Here is a 20,758-nt window from a genome sequence, read left to right as displayed (position 1 = left end):
TCTCTCTCTCTCTCTCTCTCTCTCTCTCTCTCTCTCTCTCTCTCTCTCTCTCTCTCTCTCTCTCTCTCTCTCTCTCTCTCTCTCTCTCTCTCTCTCTCTCTCTCTCTCTCTCTCTCTCTCTCTCTCTCTCTCTCTCTCTCTCTCTCTCTCTCCTCTCTCTCTCTCCCTCTCTCCCTCTCTCTCTCTCTCTCTCTTTCTCTCTCTCTCCCTCTCTCTCTCTCTCTCTCTCTCTCTCTCTCTCTCTCTCTCTCTCCCCTCTCTCTCTCTCTCTCTCTCTCTCTCTCTATCTATCTATCTATCTATCACCTTTGTTATACTATACAGTCGCGAGTTCGACAAAGTGAGTTAAGAAAACTTGAATTATGCCTCGCATCCAGAGATTATCAAGAGATTCATGTGATTAGCAGCAAACAAACAATCCACAACACCTAAAAACAAAGCGGTTATAATTTTCTGTCTGTCTAGGACTGACGGACGGACAGACGGACGGACGGGCGGACTAATGGAGGGAAAGACGGAATGACAGACGGACAGACAGACACTGATTATAAAGTTACTGTTTAAAAAGCAGTATTTAAACAATAAATATTGCCTAAAGGAAATTCAGTTTAATTTACTGTCTGTCAAGGACTGACGGACGGACGGACGGACGGACGGACGGACGGACAGAAGGACGGAAAGTCGGACAGACATATACGGATTATAAAGTAACTGTTTAAAAAGCAGCTTTTAAAAGATAAACAACACCTAAAAACAAAGCCAGTATCATTTTCTGTCTGTCAAGGACTGACAGACGGACGGACGGACGAACATACGGACAGACACTGATTATAAAGTAACTGTTTAAAAAGCAATATTCAAACATAAAACAACACCTAAAAACAGAGCGGTTATAATTTTCTGTCTGTTAAGGACTGATGGACTGACATACGGATGGACAGACGGACGGACAGACAGACAGACACTTATTATAAAGTAACTATTTAAAAAGCAGAATGAAAACAATCCACAACAACTAAAAACACAAAGCCAGTATAATTTTCTGTCTGTTAAGAACTGACTGACGGACGGACGGACGAACGGACGAACGGACGAACGGACGAACGTACTGACAGACACTGATTATAAAGTAACTGTTAAAAAAGCAACATTCAAACAATAAACAACACCTAAAACAGTGTCATTAAAAATATCTGTCTGTCCAGGACTGACGGACGGACATACAGATAGATGGACAAACGGACAGACACTGATTAAAAGTAACTGTTATAAAGCAGCATTCAAACAAGTCACAACACCTCAAAACAAAGTCATTATGTTTAACTGTCTGTCATGGACTGACGGACAGACGGACGAATGGACAGACGGACGGACAGACGGCTGGACATACGGACGAACGGACGGTCAAACAAATGGACAGACACTGATTATAAAGTTACTGTTTAAAAAGACATATTTAAACAATAAACAACACCTAAAGCAAAGCCATTATAATTTTCTGTCTGTCTAGGACTGACGAACGGACAGACAGACGGACGGACAAATACTGATAAAGTTTAAAAAGTAAACTAATTGATTGTCCAAACGTCTCAACAACTAATCTTAGTCTGCAGACAAAAGGGTAATTTTGTGTATGATTATTGGGGATGTACATCAATTTATCGGCCATTGTCTTATCCCTTTAGAACCCCTTATAGTTTTAAATATTTATAAATTGCATAGTATTATAGACAGCTTTCCGCGGATAGTATGACTGAGAACCGGTTCTAATCCAGCGGATATCTATCTAATCCAGCGGATATCTATCCAGCCTTACCATTGTCTCGATACATTGAAGATCAGAAAACACAAATTTCTTCAGATTACACTGCAAAATTATTTTAGATGTAAAACTTTTTATATAATTAGAATAGTACCCAAACTTTTTATATAATTAGAATGGTACCCAAACTTTTTATATAATTAGAATGGTACCCAAACTTTTTATATGATTAGAACGGTACCCAAACTTTTTATATGATTAGAACGGTACCCAAACTTTTTATATAATTAGAATAGTACCCAATCTTTTTATATGATTAGAATGGTACCCAAACTTTTTATATATTTAGAATGGTACCCAAACTTTTTATATATTTAGAATAGTACCCAAACTTTTTATATAATTAGAATGGTACCCAAACTTTTTATATAATTAGAATGGTACCCAAACTTTTTATATAATTATAATGGTACCCAAACTTTTTATATAATTAGAATAGTACCCAAACTTTTTATATTATTAGAATGATACCCAAACTTTTTATATTTTTAGAATAGTACCCAAACTTTTTATATAATTAGAATGGTACCCAAACTTTTTATATATTTAGAATGGTACCCAAACTTTTTATATAATTAGAATGGTACCCAAACTTTTTATATTATTAGAATGGTACCCAAACTTTTTATATAATTAGAATGGTACCCAAACTTTTTATATTATTAGAATGGTACCCAAACTTTTTATATAATTAGAATGGTACCCAAACTTTTTATATAATTAGAATGGTACCCAAACTTTTTATATAATTAGAATGGTACCCAAACTTTTTATATTATTAGAATGGTACCCAAACTTTTTATATATTTAGAATGGTACCCAAACTTTTTATATATTTAGAATGGTACCCAAACTTTTTATATTATTAGAATGGTACCCAAACTTTTTATATAATTAGAATAGTACCCAAACTTTTTATATAGTTAGAATGGTACCCAAACTTTTTATATAATTAGAATGGTACCCAAACTTTTTATATAATTAGAATGGTACCCAAACTTTTTATATAATTAGAATGGTACCCAAACTTTTTATATAATTAGAATGGTACCCAAACTTTTTATATTATTAGAACGGTACCCAAACTTTTTATATAATTAGAATGGTACCCAAACTTTTTATATTATTAGAACGGTACCCAAACTTTTTATATAATTAGAATGGTACCCAAACTTTTTATATAATTATAATGGTACCCAAACTTTTTATATAATTAGAATAGTACCCAAACTTTTTATATAATTAGAATGATACCCAAACTTTTTATATAATTAGAATAGTACCCAAACTTTTTATATAATTAGAATGGTACCCAAACTTTTTATATATTTAGAATGGTACCCAAACTTTTTATATAATTAGAATGGTGCCCAAACTTTTATATTATTAGAATGGTACCCAAACTTTTTATATTATTAGAATGGTACCCAAACTTTTTATATAATTAAAATGGTACCCAAACTTATATAATAATAATGGTACCCAAACTTATATAATAATAATGGTACCCAAACTTATATAATTATAATGGTACCCAAACTTATATAATCATAATAGTACCCAAACTTTTATATAATTAAAATGGTACCCAAACTTTTTATATCATTAGAATGGTACCCAAACCTATATAATTAGAATAGTACCCAAACTTATATTTCTTTTTAAAAAACGAGGATGATAACATCCATAAAAGCGAAGCTCTAAAACGGTAGGACAAACAAACATGAAAACTTATCAGAACTGAATAATGAAATTATAAGTCTAAACTAAATTGTAAGTAAATTTGTTGCAAAACTGCTGAAATACAGAATACTGTTTAAGCACATACTTAGGACTTAATTATAGAGATGCTTCGCTTAAAATATTGTACTTTGATGTAATAGGAATCAGTATTCCAAAAAAATCATATGAATATGATGATATTGATTAAGAAAAAGAAAAAAACATGTGTTAAATTGGCGTATGGACATTCTGATAACAATAATAGAGTTGCTTCGCTTTTTTTAAAAATTGTACCTTACTACTACTGGAATCACCCTGCCAAGTTTGAAATCGATAGGAAAACTCTAACCTTAAATTAACGATAAGAGCTATCCGTTATTGACGAAAGTACCGATGACAATTCAGGGATTTAATGGGGATAAGACAATGGCCGATAAATTTATATACATCCCCAATAATGATAAACAAAATTACCCCTTCTGTAGATTAAAAATTAGTGGCTGAAACGTTTAAACACTCGCCATTTAAAATTCACTATAGTTCCCAATAAAGTTGTTAAGCCAAAGAATAAGAAAACGTTATTACAAAACTTTAAGGACTAGTGTAATAAACAGCCCAATGTCCCCTCTCTCTCTGTTAAACATTTCTTTCAACTATTCTATTGAGATTTTAATTAATGCAGACGATTTTTTTGACGAAGCTCAAAATACATAACTTTTGCACCACGTCGTCTAACTGTGACGTCATATTCTCCATCTCTTTTTTGGGGATTTTCTTTCCCACTTCTCCTCTCATCTCCCTCATTTTATGACGTCACAGGAAGACGACGTGGTGCAAAAGTTATGTATTTTGGGCTTTGTCGATTTTTTTGTCTTAAAAGTGAACTTTTGAAGATTAAAATTATTGGTGGAACAGTTTGGACACTGTCAACTTTTATTTGACAGGGAGGGAGGGGACAATGGGCTGTTTATTACACTAGTCCCCAAAGTCTTATAATAATGTTTTCTTATTAACAACGTTGAAGGCTATTCTTGAATGTTTATTGGTTGGTTAAGTTGAGTGTCTAATTCAATTACTAATTGTAATCTACATAAGAGGTAATTTTGTGTATTATCATTAGGGATGTACAATGTACATCAGATAATCGGCCATTGTCTTATCCCTTTAGATCAATGCTAACAAATGGTAGCGAAGCTGGTATACAATTTACTTTATCCGTCCATCCGTCTATCCGCAACATAATGGGGGAAAAGTGAGTTTCTCAGTTGATATTTAAGATAGATAGCTGAAATTTTGAATGATGATTCCCAGTGCAATCCGGTACTTGGTCCGTTCGACTGTCGGTCCTGCTTCAAATAACAAAATTTATTGGGTATAGTCCCTTTCGTGGCAACGCCTCTTAAGGGGCGTTTCGTCGTATTTTAACATTGGCTTTTCATAAGGTATTTTAGGTTAGGTTAGTTGATTGTCCCCGCAGGGTTAGAGAAATATGAAATAAGCTACTGTGAAAATACGACGAAACGCCCCTTACGAGGCGTTGCTACGAAATGGGATATACCCAAAAAAAATTGTTTAAAGCTTTGATGATTTTTTTGTATGATTTATAGGATATTATCTATTTATTTTTGCTTTGAAACTTATGGATGTTGTCATCCTTGTTTTATTAAAATTCCATAATTGATCAAGGATGACAACATCCATAAAAGCAAAGCTCTGAAATCAAACAGTAGAACAAACGAACATGAACACTTGTAGGGTGTTTTAAAGATGTTTTTCTGCTGTTTAAGGACATACTTACATTGGCTTATATAAATTGATTATAGAGATGCTTTGCCTAAAAAATTGCACTTTGTTGTCCAAGGAATCAATATTCCAAAAATCTTATGAATAGGATAATTATATCAAACAAGTTATAACGATTATAGAGTTGCTACGCTTTCTAAATCGCACCTAACCACTACAGGAATCATCATAAAAAGTTGGAAATCAATAAGACAAATCGGATCTACTGCAGTTCCGAGACCAGATGGCAGAGGCCAGGTAACATAAACCGTAATGTGTCAAGGGTTACCTTAACAAGCAACAATTAGTTGTCCGCAGATAGGAAAATAAAATTAATGGTAATTTCCGACATTATATGAACTAATGCCAATACAGCGATGAAAATAAAGTTATCTAGACTGTAAATTGCTTAATTACTAGGCAAATCTAAAATTAGAATATATTTGAAGTCCTTTAGCTGGTAAAGAATATTAACAAAAATCTATTAATTTAAAAGGCTGCTAGCTGCCAAACGGCTTAACGTACAGATCATACCCGCACATCATTTTAAGCGGTATAAGAAGGCCTACAAATAATATGGGATAGCCAAGATCCAATGATGCACAGGGAAAGCTTCACTGAAGAAAAAGCTATAAATCAATAAGACAAATCTAAAATAAGACAACTTTGATTGGTTGGTTCGTTAAGTTGAGTATCATCATTGGGAATGTACATCAATTTATCGGCCATTGTCTTATCCCTTTAGATCCCTCGCGGAGCAAACGTATTTTTTAAAAGACGAAGCCATTCTTTTTGTGTATGTAAACAGTAGCTTTAATCGTTAATTTAGGCATCTTAGAATTGTCCTATCAATTTTAAACTTTAACGAAGAATTTCTTTGTAACTATAACTCTATAATTTTTAAATTAACTCAATCTAAAGGGATAAGACAATGACCGATAAATTAATATATACATCCCAAATGATGATACACAAAATTACCATTTCTGTATATTACAATGAAACGTTTGGACACTCAACTTAATGAATCAACTAAACAAAAAGTCCCCAAAGCTGCTAAGCCAACTAATAAGAAATTGTTATCAAAGACTTTGGGGACTTTTGTAATAAACCGCCCATTAATTCAGACTTCCAATAAATATTATGTTTTTTAATTTGATTTTTTATGGATGTTGTCATCCTTGTTTTCATAGACGTCCAAGAGGGGGGGGGGTAAAGGGGTGATTACCCCCTCCCCAAAAAAAAAAAAAAAAAATTTGGATTTTCAATTTTTACCCCCCCCACCCCCAATAAAAAAAGCCTCTATGAAATAAAGATTACCCCCCCCCCCAAAAAAAAAAATGAGTAAACTTTTATTTTCAAAATTTTACACCCCCCCCCCCCCAAATAAAAAAGCTTGGACGCCCTTGCTTGTTTTTTATTAAATCTTTTGGGAATTATTTCGTGATGGTAGGTTTACCAGGGATCTAAAGGGATGAGACAATGGACGATAAATTGATGTACAATCCCTTTGATAATACACATAATTACCCCTTCTTTAGATTAAAATAAGCGGTTGGAACGTTTGAACACGCAACTTGATGAATCAATCAATCAAAATTCACTAAAGTCCCCAAAGTTATTAAGCAAACAAATAAGTTGTAACGTTTGGGCACTCAACTTAATGAACCATCCAATGAAAAATGAATCAAAATCCCAAAAGTTGTTAAGCCAACGAATAAGAAAACGTTATAATAAAACTTTGGGGACTAGTGTAATAAACAGCCCATTATCCCCTCTCTCTCTCTGGTAGGTAACAGTACGAAGGGTTAGGTTACATTTGGGCACAAACCAACATTATTTTTAATTAATTTAAGGGGTTTTCAATCAGGATTAGAGGGGCGGGACATTGGGCTGTTTATTACACTAGTCCCCAAAGTTTATAATAACGTTTTCTTATTCGTTGGCTTAACAACTTTTGGGATTTTGATTCATTTTTCATTGGATGGTTCATTAAGTTGAGTGCCCAAACGTTACAACCACTATTTTTGTGAATAATCCTTGGAGATGTACATTAATTTTTCAGCCATTGTCTTATCCCTTTAGATCCCTGGTTTTCATATATTTACATATAGTATAGTATTATAGACAGCTTTCCGCGGGCATTATCCGCGGATAGCATGACTAAGAACCGGTTCTAATCCAGCGGATATTAATTGGATTTATTACGGATCCCTGGTTTTCAGGGCTCGACGGAAACTTTGTGGGAAATTATTATCAAAATTGTTATTTATGGCATCGTATTATAGACAGATTTCCGCGGATATTAAAATGAAAATTTAACCAGTTTTACTAGACCTGAGGAGCCGTAGGCTCGGACTCACTAAACTGGTATTAATTTCATTATTTTCATATTAATAATTGTAGAAAATTGTCTGTAATACGATGTTATACATGGTTTTTCAGTTTGCCTGAGAACCGGTTCTAATCCAGCTAATATTAATCGGGTTTGAAGCCATACTGGAAAGTACAAAAAAAAATTTTTTAATTTTATAAATAATATAGTATAATGCGTCGCTTATAGCATTATACCTTGTGGTAAAAGGAATCAGTATTTTTAAAAATCAGATGAATAGGATGATTTTATAACATAAAAAATTATTGTTTTTAATAGACGTACGGACTTTCTGATAACGATTATAGAGTTACTACCTTTCCTAAATCATACCTAATTGTTATAGGAATCTTCGTGCAATTGTGAAATCGATAGTTCAATTATAATCTGTTTAAATTAACGAAAAGAGCTGACTGTCCGTAGGACGGATGGACGACCGACCGACCCTAATTATAGGAAAGCTTCGCCATTTTAAATAAAAACGTATTTTAAAGCTTGTTTTTGGTAAAAAATCAATACACAGGCTTCCGCGGATATTAAAATGAAAAGTTTAAAATAAAGAATCTGTTCTAAACCAGCGAATGATAATAAGTTTCAAAGTCATACTGAAAAAGTGCTTCAGTTGAAAAAAAAATATAAAGAGTAGTTCTTTAAACAAGAAAAAATTTAATTTTTAAAGAAATCTTCTTTCTATTGGAGGTTTTAAAAGATTTATCATAGAAAACTTTATTTTTACGAGTTTTGTTTACTTTTTTACCTATCCTTAAATAACCCCTATGAAATGTATCAAAAATTCGTTATAAAAAGTTGTTTTTTCAATTTTTGAAAAATCAGATTTGTAGCACCTATAGCCTAGCAAATTTATACATTTTTTTTATATTTAGACTTGGGCTAAAGATTTGATATGAGGGTCATCGACTCCCCCCCCCCCCTCCTCGTCCTCCGAGATTTTAAAACCTTAAAAATTAACTTATCAAAAATATTAATAAGGATGACAACATCCATAAAAGCGAAGCTCTGAAATTGAAGGACAAACGAACATTAACACTGAATTATCAGAATATAAATGTAGCAATTTCGAAACAAAATTGTAAGGAAATTTGTGTAAAAACTGCTTAGATACAGGATAATGTTTAAGGACATACTTACATTTTTAGGACTTGGTTATAGAGATGCTTCGCTTATATCAGTGTACCTTGTTGTAATAGGAATCAGTATTCCAAAAATATTCAAAAATATTCTCTTAAATGCAGTTTAAATGAGTGAGAGAGAGAAGGGGGGGCAATGGGTTCTTTATTACACTAGTCCCAAAAGTTTTATAATAACGTTTTCTTATTCGTTGGCTTAACAACTTTGGGGACTTTTAATGGTCTATGTGATTAGTTGGTTTATTAAGTTGGGTGTCCAAACGTTTCAATCACTAATTGTAATCTACAGAATAAGTGATTATTGGGGATGTACATCAATTTATAGGCAATTGTCTTATCCCTTTAGATTCCTGCGTTTAACTATATCTATTTTAGATTCTACTTGTTTTACATCTAAACCTGGTTTTTCTTGCTTAGTAGAATCAACGGTTAGGCAATAAACAGATCTAACCCAGCGGGGCTGCTTTGTAACTAGCTGGCAAATAAGCAGCTGAAAATCTTCTACAACCGCCAATCATAATTTGTAATCACAAAAAATCACCAAAAAATGTTCCAATTTTATTTTGTTGAAAAAATCCACCAAAATTTTTTGTTGAAAAATCACCAAATTTTCAAGTGTTTTTTTTTGGCAGTGTAGTTTTAATAGCACATGTCACACTTTTTAAGTATACATTATTTTTTTCTTGTAATAATGTAATAAAATTTTCTAATATTGTATATTTTAACTAAATTATTCTAATATTTATATTAATCTATTATAACTTTTTAAAAATCACTATATTCATGATGATACCATTTTTTTATTTATTCTAACAGAAGTAATATATATAATTTTAACATAAAAAAATCACTAATATATAAATTTCACTCTATAATAAAAATTCACTCTTTAAACATCAAAAAAATACATTAAAAACACTTAAAAACTTCACAATAATTAGCAATATAACTGTAGATAGTTAAAAATCACCACTAGCAATCGCTTAAATGCTTCTAGAGGCTTTTTTGTATGTGTAACTATTAAAATGCCCACCCAGCGAGCCAGCAGCTTAACCAAGTATAGTATAGTATATACATATAATATTATATTATATTATATACATATATATATATATATTATATATCCTTAGCTAAGTAAGGCTATACACACACACACACACACACAGCCTCTTACTTGCCAAAGAACCTTCCACTTTGGATACTTTTTGATATACACCCCTTTTTTCTTTCCCTTTTTGAAGTTAGTTGCACTAGCCTCTAAAATACCCCCCACCCCCTTAAGTCACTCTTTTATGTATCAAGACTTTGGCTTGATACATGGCCATTATTGTATTATTATAGGGGAAGGCCCATACGGCCCAAGGGGCTAGTTCTTCACCCCCCCCCCCTCTCCCAACCCTCCCATACTAAATCCCTCTACATTTGGAGGCCTATATTTGAAACATGGAGTTTTTAGGTAAAGGTTGAAAAAATGTAGGTTTATGTTAGGGATCTAAAGGGATAAGACAATGGCCGAAAAATTGATGTATATCCCCAAATATAAACCTTAAGTAGATTAAAATTAGTGGTTGAAACGTTTAAACACCTAACTTAATTAACCAACCAATCAATCAAAAAGTCCCCAAAGTTGATAGGCCAAGAAATAAAAAAACTTTATAATAAAACTTTGGGGACCAGTGTAATAAACAGCCCAATGTCCCCTCCCTCCCTTGGGTTACTACACATATTATAACTTTTTTTGTGGTAAAATCTTATTTTTAAATTTCTAAAATTCATTTGGTCTTTTTTTTAATACTTTTTGTATGCTGTTCTTGAATTAACGTTAGGCATTCATGTACCCTTGTAAGACACACACACACACACACACACACACACACACACATACACACACACACACACACAGTCAGCTGTTTTGTACAGGGCCACTATGGGACCATTTCAGAAGGAGACATAAAAAGGCAGGGATATAAAGGGATAAGACAATGGCCTATAAACTGATGTACATCCCCAATGATGATAGACAAAATTACTCCTTATGTAGAACACAATTGGTGGTTGAAACGTTGTGATTGGATAATTCTATACCCATTACTGTATACTAGTGTGGCCCAAATGAAGGTCTAAATCGCTTTTCAATGTGCGCAATGTAAAAATAGGTTATGTATTGTTTGTAGATTTTAGCCCTATAATTGATTTTAAGAAAAAATCTATCGCTATCTCGTCAAATGCATTTTTATTTTCATTCTTTCTTCCCCAATTAATATAGCCTTACACCAGATATAAAGCAAAACATCAAATTTTCTGTCTGTTTGTTTACAAACATTGAACAGTTAGGGAGTTGAATCCATTTTTATAGAAGCAGAAACATAATCTATGATTATGGTTTGGACCCTCTAAAACTGTTATCTACCCTTCCACTTTCCCCTCTCTTGGTGAAGATATCTTCAACGCCGATACTATTTTTGAAATGTAAGATTCCACTTTTGCCTCTCTTGGTGAAGATATCTTCAACGCTGATACGATTTTTGAAATGTAAGATTCCACTTTCAATAGAGGCGAAACTAGAATCATGGTTTACATTTTTAATATCTATGTTTCTGTAATCTTCCATTACTTTTTTAACATCGACATAATAGAAATGTACCATACTATTTTAAAATTATGTCAATTGTGAAAAAAAGCATAGATTTTATACATAATTTAAACATTATTGTATATTCTTAATTAAGTAAACAAAACATACAAAGAGCCTTTTATAAAAGATGTTTTGTTTATTTAAAAAAATACTTTTAAAAGTGTATCAAATGAGTAATGAAAATTATTTTAAGAAAGTCGTTTATTAATTAATTTAATTGTATATATTTGTAATTTTTTTGTTCAATTTATTTCATCTTAATATTTCCCTAGTAATCTCTCACCGTGTAAGTAAGCACTTAAAGGTTAGTTGCTGATCTAATTGTGCATTTTTGTGGTAAATTACTGATCAATTACTGAACAATTTGGTCTGATTTGTGAGTTAAAAGTGGATGGAGTAAATAAATGGACATTTAAAGTAAAAGTTGCTTGTATCAGTTGAAGTGAAGAAAAAGAAGGAGGAGTAATAAGGGGGGGGGGGAGTTCTGACACATTTGCGTAAACCTGGTGTATAGGCTTTATCTTTGGACTGAGAGGATGGGTTATTAGGAATAAAATCATTCTTATATGATGAATTTCCCCCAGATTTAAGATTTTTTGGATAGGCCTCCAGGTTCCGGAGCTTCAGGATTTTTTTTTGAAGGGTTAAAGGTTAACTTATAAAACAAAATATGCTTCTTTTTTGTTGTTATTCACATATTTGAAGAAAAAACATACATATTTTGTCTCATAAGCTGACTTCTAACTCTTAAAATTTTTTTTTTTTCATTTTTACCTGTAGAGAGACCACCTGGAGGCCTGATTTTGTATATATATATAAGTCAAATAATTTTCATTGATTACTTAGTAGGGGTGTCATGCTTAGTGGTAGCACACTGAGCTAAATTGGTGAGAGTTCAAGTTCAATTCTCTATAGGTTGACTCTAATTTCTCATTCGCAACATTAATAGTGCATCATCCCCTGGTTGTGTAAGATGGGGATTATTGAGTAAGTTTGGATACCCAATAGTCACTTACTTACAGTACTACCTTTAACCCAAGCTCCTCTTTGGAGAGCGTCATTCATTACCATGACTTAATTTGGGCTATATTCGGCAAGGGTAAGGTAAGAGTAGATCTTATGAGATAGCAAGTCAAGTCAAAATGTGCTTGAACATGGAGCTTGATAGCCCTATTTCTATGGAAAAGTGTCTCCGCCTACTCTAGGTCAAAACTATACAAAACTATGGCTAATCAATCAAATTGATTACTTAAAAGTATTTTATCATAATATAGCATGATTTGGTATATGAGCCAAATAAGCAATAGTTTTTATTGATTGATTATGAGTATTTTTTTCGTAAAATTACCATGATTTGGACAATAGCAAAAATTTTGATTGATTGCTTGAAAGTAATTTAACAACAAATGGCATGATTTGGTATAAAAGCCTAATAAACAAAAACTTTCTTTAATTTCTTATAAACAATTAAGTAAAAGTTCTTTTTGTACAAAATGAAAGAGGTAAATTTTCTTGCATTAGGGTGAGGGCGAACTAAACCGGTAATTTTTTCAGTTTTTGAAGAAAGAAAATAGGAAAAATATTAAACTGTTTTTAACCTATTTTTAAAACATATATCAAATATATACTATGACACCATTAGAATCAAACTGCAGAGCCTAAATTTGAATTAAGTCCCCAATAAACTTTTTGGGGGGATTTAAAAATTAATTTTTACTGTTGCTGTGGTCCTTTGTGATCAGAGCAAAAGCTCTTTTTTTATTTGGTTAAAATTCATAGCTTTTAGAATGTTTTGCTTCATAAATATTGTATTCTGGTATAGAGTAAAATTAGGCCTTTTGATTTCATCTAAACTAATTCATTAAAAAGTTAATTCTTTACAATATATCAATGAATTAACATTATCATGTTTGTTTTCTAACACTTATTTAAAACACATAAAAATCAGCTGTAAAGGGTTAAATATATTATTAATAATGTAAGATGACAACAAATGTTTATGCAATACAATAAATTTATTTTTGTCACTCATACAAATATGATATAATATAGGATTATTCAAACTTATTTTTTAAAATATTTTTTAAAAGTATGTATGTTTTATGTGTATGGTTTTCATTCTTTTCATTTTGATTAAATCAAAATTATTTAACTACATTGGAAATGAGTCACTTTGTGAAAACACTCTTTTTTGAAATGTAAAGAATTGAAATGAAAGAAGACTTCTTATTGGTTCAGACTTTAGAATTATATGTTTTATTGTATATGTTAGATTTTTCAATGAAATTAATTGTTTTAGAAAAATAAATATTTCCATTGAACAGAGTTATGTTTTTTTTATTGTATCAATATAAAGTGAATTATATATAAATTGTTCCAAATGCAACAATATTACCCCGAGTAAAAAAGACCTTTTGCTCTAGTCAAAATGACCAGAGCAACATTAAAAAATAATTTTTAAATCCCCCCAAAAAAGTTTATTGGGGACTTAATTCAAATTTGGGCTCTGCAGTCTGATTCTATAGGAGTCCTAGTATATTTTTGACACCCCATTTTAAGATAGGTTAAAAACTGTTTAATATTTTCTAATGAAACCAAGAATGTTAGAAAGCTTACGGAAAAGACTATCAGGTTATCCTAGGATTTTAGAAGTTTGATATAATTGGACTTAAAGTTGTTACTGATTAATACCCCACAGGGGGGCTAAACCAATAACGTTTTTTTCAACCTAAAAAAAATCAATGAAAAACAGTCAATCAAACATAATTAGGTTAGGTTAGAGGGATTATCCACAAAAAATTTCATAAGGATTAGACTATTCCTTCTATGTCAAAAATCATTTTTTTTAAAGATGGGAAATTTTATTTTTTTTTGCAAAAATTTTCTTTAAAAATAAAATATTTTCATAAAAATCCACTGTCCAACCCAATTTTTGGCCTAATTCTTAAAAAGCCCATATTGAATTTTGAAAACCTGAAAATGGACCTTAAAAATCAAATTTAAATTTTTTTTCAAAATTACCTGAAAATACCCCGCCACCAACTCTGGACATTTTTAAAAAAATATTAACTCTATTTTAAAGCTCTCAACCGATTTGAAAAGTATGGACAATTCTTAGTTAAAAAGGTTTTTACGGATTAGTTCTAGGTCTTACCAATTTTTATGTAGGTCGATCTTTAACACCTGCAAGAAATACCACGCTCTAACTGCTAAAAGACTGCCACAATTAGACCCAATACCCCAAATCTAAAATCTTTAGCTTCAATAACAAAAAAGTTCTAGGCATTTCAAAATAACATGTTATGTACAATGAAAATTTTGAAAGATTTTCAATGCTCATAAAAAAAAACAATATTAAATTATGTTGCCTAGACACAAAATTATAACTTTATCTTTGTCAGAAACTTAGATTGCTGGTAACTGATTATATTTTTAAAATAAAAACACCAAATTTCATTGTACCCAGGGAGGTAGGGAACATTGAACTGAAATTACCTTCTTAGCTGGTCCAAAACCTCTAGGTACTTTAATTCAAGTTTATCGCCACCAGTGATCTGATGAGTTTAAGACAATAGCCGATAAATGGATGTACATTCCCAAAAATACCCCTACTGTAATTTGCCTTCAGTGGTTGAAACGTTTTGACACTATACTAAATAAACTAACCAATTAAAATTCAGTAACAGTCCCCAAACATGTTAAGCAAACAAAAATGAAAACGTTATTGTAAAACTTTGGGAACTAGCATAGAGAGAGATGGACAATGGACTGTTTATTACACTAGTCCCCAAAGTTTTATGATAACGTTTTCTTATTAGCTGGCTTAACAACTTTTGGGACTTTTATTGGATTTTGAATGGTTAGGTTATTAAGTACTAGCAGCTTCGCCCCTAGCCTCTAGGAGCTTTGCCCCATGAGGTAATTTTAAAAAAAATAAAAATTCTGGTGCTGCGCCCATAATTTATGAGCATCACCAGAATATTTTTTTTTTGGGGGGGGGAATTTTCATTTTTTGGGATGTTGGGGTTGTCCCACCCCCCAAGAAAATAGCTTAAAACCACAACAGGACCAATAGGTATATACCCTGAAGAGTAGAATCTGATCGGTTCTGTTGTTACTGAGATCTTAAGGGACAGACGGATGGACGGACAGAAAGACATCATTCTACTTTGTATTATAGATAGTAGATCCAAATTCAGTAAAAGTCCCTAAAGTTGTTAAGCCAACGAATAAAAAAAATTATGGTTTGAGATTTCTAATATAAAATTTACTTTAAGATAAAAATTTTCTGAAAAAAATTGTTCTAGCTTCAAAAATAAGGAAATTAAAACCATTTAACATTTTAATTAACCTTAAAAAGAAAGTTGTTAAATGAAAGGGTGAAGTAAGCAAAAAATGACTTTGTCTCACTTAAAGTCGGAAATTTATTATTTAACAGGGAACATGCACAATTTTTTTTGCCATCTAACTCTAATAGGAGCTGAGATGATATGTGGGGGGGGGGGGGAGAGTTGAACTATTAAGGTCCGGAAATGGGCCTGGTTGTAAGTGTTAGCAACCTTTATTTTTAGGTCCTTTTTTTCTTAAAAACTTCAAACTAATAAAAATATAAAAAAAAAACTAACTAATATGTACCATTTCTACCATGTCGATTTAAATATATGATATGTTATCTTGAATGTATCATTCCAGTTTTGTCTCTATTGAAAGTAGAATGATACATTACTATTATGTCGATATAAATAAGAAAATCAATGTTTATGAAAACGCTCATATGTAAACATGAATGTATGATTCCAGTTTCGCCTCTATTGAAAGTGGAATCTTACATTTCAAAAATCGTATCGGCGTTGAAGATATCTTCACCAAGAGAGGGGAAAGTGAAAGGGTAGATTACAGTTTTATAGGGTCCAAACCATAATCATAGATTATGTTTCTGCTTCTATAAAAATGGATTCAACTCCCTAACTGTTGAAATAAAATATTAAAATCACCAGGAATAAACATATGAAGAAAGAAAGTATAAAAATTTATTTATGTACAATTACAATAATTTGGGAAAGCTAATTCATACTGCAAAATCATGTAAGAAAAATAATTAAAGATAAGCCTTACTCTTTATTCCTAGTTTAATAAAAAACAATCAAATTATTTTTGCAATATTAATTTTTTTATTAGTATGCTTTTTTTAAAAGTTGAATATGAGAATACGTATATTACATGTTTTTTACTTTCATTTAATTTTTTATTTAAATAAATTGTCTCTTTATTGGCGACAATGTCTGTTGAGCCACGAAATTTATTAAAAACTTTTTCCTATTTTATGTCTTTAAAATGTATTTTTTTAGAGTTTTTCATAATTTCTCTTCTCATAAGACTAATAGCTACTGTTTTAGTTCAATTTCTTACACAAATTATCAATTTAAATAAAACAATGTTTTTAGACGTTTTTCGGAATTATTCGGCAGGAATGGCGGTTCTGCCTACTTTTTATAATTGCTTCATATTTAAACTCTTGTTACATTATTTTAGGTTGGCAGTTCTTTAATTATTTCTTGTTAAAATCATGAAAATATTCCGTTTTTTGATAAAAAGCTTAAGATTGAAATTTAGAGATCAATTTTCATTGTAGAGAGGTCTAGTTTTCACATTTGAGCCGGTAACAACTTTAAGGTATGCGCAAATTGATATGGTAAAAATTTAAAAATTCATGTTTTTTTGGGCCAGTCTACTGTATACCTACGACCTTAATCTTAGAGCATCCGCTCGTTGTCGGGAAGATGATAGGTTTGAATCTCAGTCTGACACCACATCGTAACTAAAGATATTAAAAATGTCTCCTACTGCTACAAAAGTATTTAGAGTAGGGGGAATGCCTTGGCCCAAAAATAGGAACAACTCACTACCATGCACAATTAGGACCTCTCAGACATTTTTTAAAGTTAGTATGTTTTTCAACCTATTTCTAAAAAACTTACACTATTCCAAACATCATGCAATCTAAGGGTTGGTTGTCTGATTGGCAAATGGACGCTTTACACCACAATCATAGGGCTTATGGCTGACAACCCAATCCCAAATCCATAAAAAAGCCACACTGTTACAAAAAACACTGACAAATTGTCAGCGGCCTATGCTCAATCCCTGTGGAGTAAAAACGGCTTGATACTGTCAATGTAAGAAATATTGAAATGAAATAAAAAGAAAAATTACTGATATTATAAATCGAGAAGATTAAAATTACTTACATTGCTGTGGCATTCATATTTACTTAGGCTAGATTTTGAAGCTTTTATATAGAAAATTTAAATTCATGGAACATCAGCATATTTCTGGTTTTTTTTTACTTTTACCATTAATGATTAAATAACTTTGTACTACTGAAACATAAAACATATCAATTTAAAATGAATACCAAATTGTTAACTTTAAAGAGTTAAATCTCCATTGTTATTAAAGTTAATAAAATTTTCTTTTATATCCTCTTGGACAACAAAGGACCCACTTCCATTTGAAATTAGGATACCATTGGTCAATATAAATGTATACTGGCCTATCATTGGTCATTTGTATTGCATAACATCATTTCTTATTAGGCATTTGCTGCATTGTTTATGATATACCAGATGCTTATTAATAATCTGTTTGTGGATTTTGTCCACTTTTTATATTAAGATTGATTAAGAGATTCTTTTTTTTTGCATGTTATTTTGTAAAGTTGGGTGATGGATTGTGGTCAAATGCTTTTAATAAGACAAAGTGTTTCTTAATTATAAGCAAATGGATATATATATATATATGAAATGGTCTATAATTAATAACAGTTTGACCTAATAAAAGCATTTGACTTCAACCCAACACCTGATTTTTATTAATTATGCAAAAAAATTTGCATTTTTTTTAAAATTCTATTATGTGTTACATTAGAGATTTCACTAGTAAATTTGTCTTGTTTGTCCCCAAGATGGTTTGTAACACCCTTTTGACACACTAGATTGTTTATCGGTGTACCAAAAATTCACAAAAATGGAGAAAGTCACTTCAGGTGTCAGAGCATATTTTTGATATACCTTTCAAAAATAGGTTAAAAACAGTACTCTTTCCTACAGAGGGACTGATATTTTATTTTTAGGATGTAAATATTAGGACATAAATTTATATATTGCCACCCCCTTAACAAACCTATTGTGAATAGTCATTTATTGTATTCTATATTAAACAGATTTCCGCTGATAGTAAAATTAGAATTATAAGCTTAATTACTGTTTAGTTGGCCCATAGGGGCCAAAGTCCCAGACCAACTGATCTTATTATTTTTGTTTTAGTATTTGTAAAAAATTGTGTATTATACGCTACAATAAATGATTATTCTCTATGGTTTAGAACCGGTTCTAATCCAGCGGATATTAATTTGTTTCAAAGCCATACTGGAATATCTTTCCTTATGCATGTCACAAACTACCTAACCTATTTTTAAAGAGTAATATTAACAGCTTTCCACAGATAATAAAATTAGAATTATAAGATGAATTCCTGTTTATTGTAATCATACGCTACAATAAATGATTTTTCTGTATGGTTTCGGAACCCGTTCCAAGCGGATATTAATTTGTTCCAATGCCATACTGGAATATCCTTCCTTATTATGTTCCTTATCTGGAAGCAAGGTTCTATCCCATTTGTACTCCTTCAAAATATCACTAAAATTCTTACACACACAAACACACACACACACACACACACACACACACAAGAAAGGGAGTCACGGCCTCGAAGAAGCCTTTTACCCCAACCCCATTTTCTACGCCCCCCCCCTCCACATTTCCCTCCCCACTAACATTAACAGAGTCCCATCCCTCCCCCACTCCCCTCCCTCCCCCACGCCCCCTCCCTCCCCTGCACCCTCCCTCCCCCTTTCCCCTCCCCCTCCCCCCACACTCCCCTCCCTCCCCCACGCCCCCTCCCCCCTCATATTGCTATAAATTTTACACAGATTGGAATACATATCCTTATATAAAAGTAACAGAATGTGTGTCTGTTTGTCTATGTGTAAAAGAAGGATCTCGCTAACCGCTGGACCAATATGGTTCTCCTTTACAATGAAGCTTCTCTTAGGTCCAGTGAAGGATTTAAACTATTTTGGGGGGAGGTTACCTCCACCCTCCCAAGATAAAATCACCCTTGGCAAATAAAAAAAACCTGAATATTGTTTTTCTAAAATGTAAAGGGGATGGTTGATCCCACTCCCCCTCTTTCCCACATGTGCCCCTAGAGGCCTCTAGGGGCTCATTGGTACAATTACATTCATAAGTAGTACAGCTGTTTTGCTGAGTGGCTGAAATGGAAAAAAGATCAGTAATGTAAAATAGATAAATATTTTATTATAGAATTAAAGTTTGTAGGTAAATCACAAAATATGACTTTTTAAAAAAATTTAAACCTTTTTTTGTGAACACTTGTCGCGGTGTGTGTGTATGTATTCGTATATGGATGACACACACACACATACACACACACACACACACACACACATACACACACACACACACACACACACACACACACACACACACACACTGACCTTCTAAAACAGCCTTCCTCTTTTTTGGGGGCAAATGCTGTCTAAAAGCCCATCCCCCCCAAAATTTAAATTGTCCTCTAAATTTCAGCCTCTTAATCCCCCCCCCCCCTTTCCCTCTCTCTCTTTCTTTCTTTTTTTACTCCTCCTTTCTATTTCTATATCTCTTTCTCTTACACATTGTATATAGGATCAATAAAAGAATATTTCATTAGGCCATTTTACCCAACTGCCAAGTCGGGCGTATGACATGTATATATAATATATGTTTAATACCTTGGCCTTTAAAAGGGTCCCATCTTAATGTTAAGACTGAAAAAATTTATTGCAATAAAAAGGTTGGTTTTTGAAGGGACTAAGGAACCCGAAATCATGATATTAAAGCCAAAATTCGAGAGGGGCCTTTGATACAACCCCTCCCCCTATACTATACTATAGCCCGCCTCTTATTTTTAGAAGCGAAGCTACTCTATAAATCTGTTTGTCTGTTTTCAGAGAGACTATTACACTAGTCCCCAAAGTTTTATAATAACGTTTTCTTATTTGTTCTTATTTATCAAGTTGAGTGTCCAAACGTTTCAAGCACTAATTGTAATCTACAGAAGGGATAATTTTGTGTATCACCATTGGTAATGTACAATAATTTATTAGCCATTGTCTTATCCCTTTAGATCCTGGTCCGTCAGTCTCAATATTG

The 20,758-nt window shown here is 32.1% G+C and overlaps 1 long non-coding RNA gene across 1 annotated transcript in view; it reads right to left on the bottom strand.

The window, feature by feature from the left end:
- The window catches only part of LOC145307575 (uncharacterized), a 12,356-nt gene extending 2,712 nt beyond the window's left edge, over positions 1-9,644 (bottom strand). Inside the window, exons 1-3 of the long non-coding RNA XR_013875512.1 lie at positions 9,248-9,644; positions 1,817-1,867; positions 367-428 (exon numbers count right to left, since the gene is read on the bottom strand). This is a non-coding gene — a long non-coding RNA (uncharacterized LOC145307575). The remainder of the gene's footprint in view (positions 1-366; positions 429-1,816; positions 1,868-9,247) is intronic.
- Between the last annotated feature and the right edge of the window lie 11,114 nt (positions 9,645-20,758).

This window comes from Acartia tonsa, chromosome 15 (assembly GCF_053477335.1).
Source record: "Acartia tonsa isolate MP-2025a chromosome 15, ASM5347733v1, whole genome shotgun sequence".
Lineage (NCBI taxonomy): Eukaryota > Metazoa > Arthropoda > Copepoda > Calanoida > Acartiidae > Acartia > Acartia tonsa.
The sequence above is the reverse complement of the archived record's forward strand: the minus strand, read 5'-3'. Positions and strand labels throughout refer to the sequence as shown.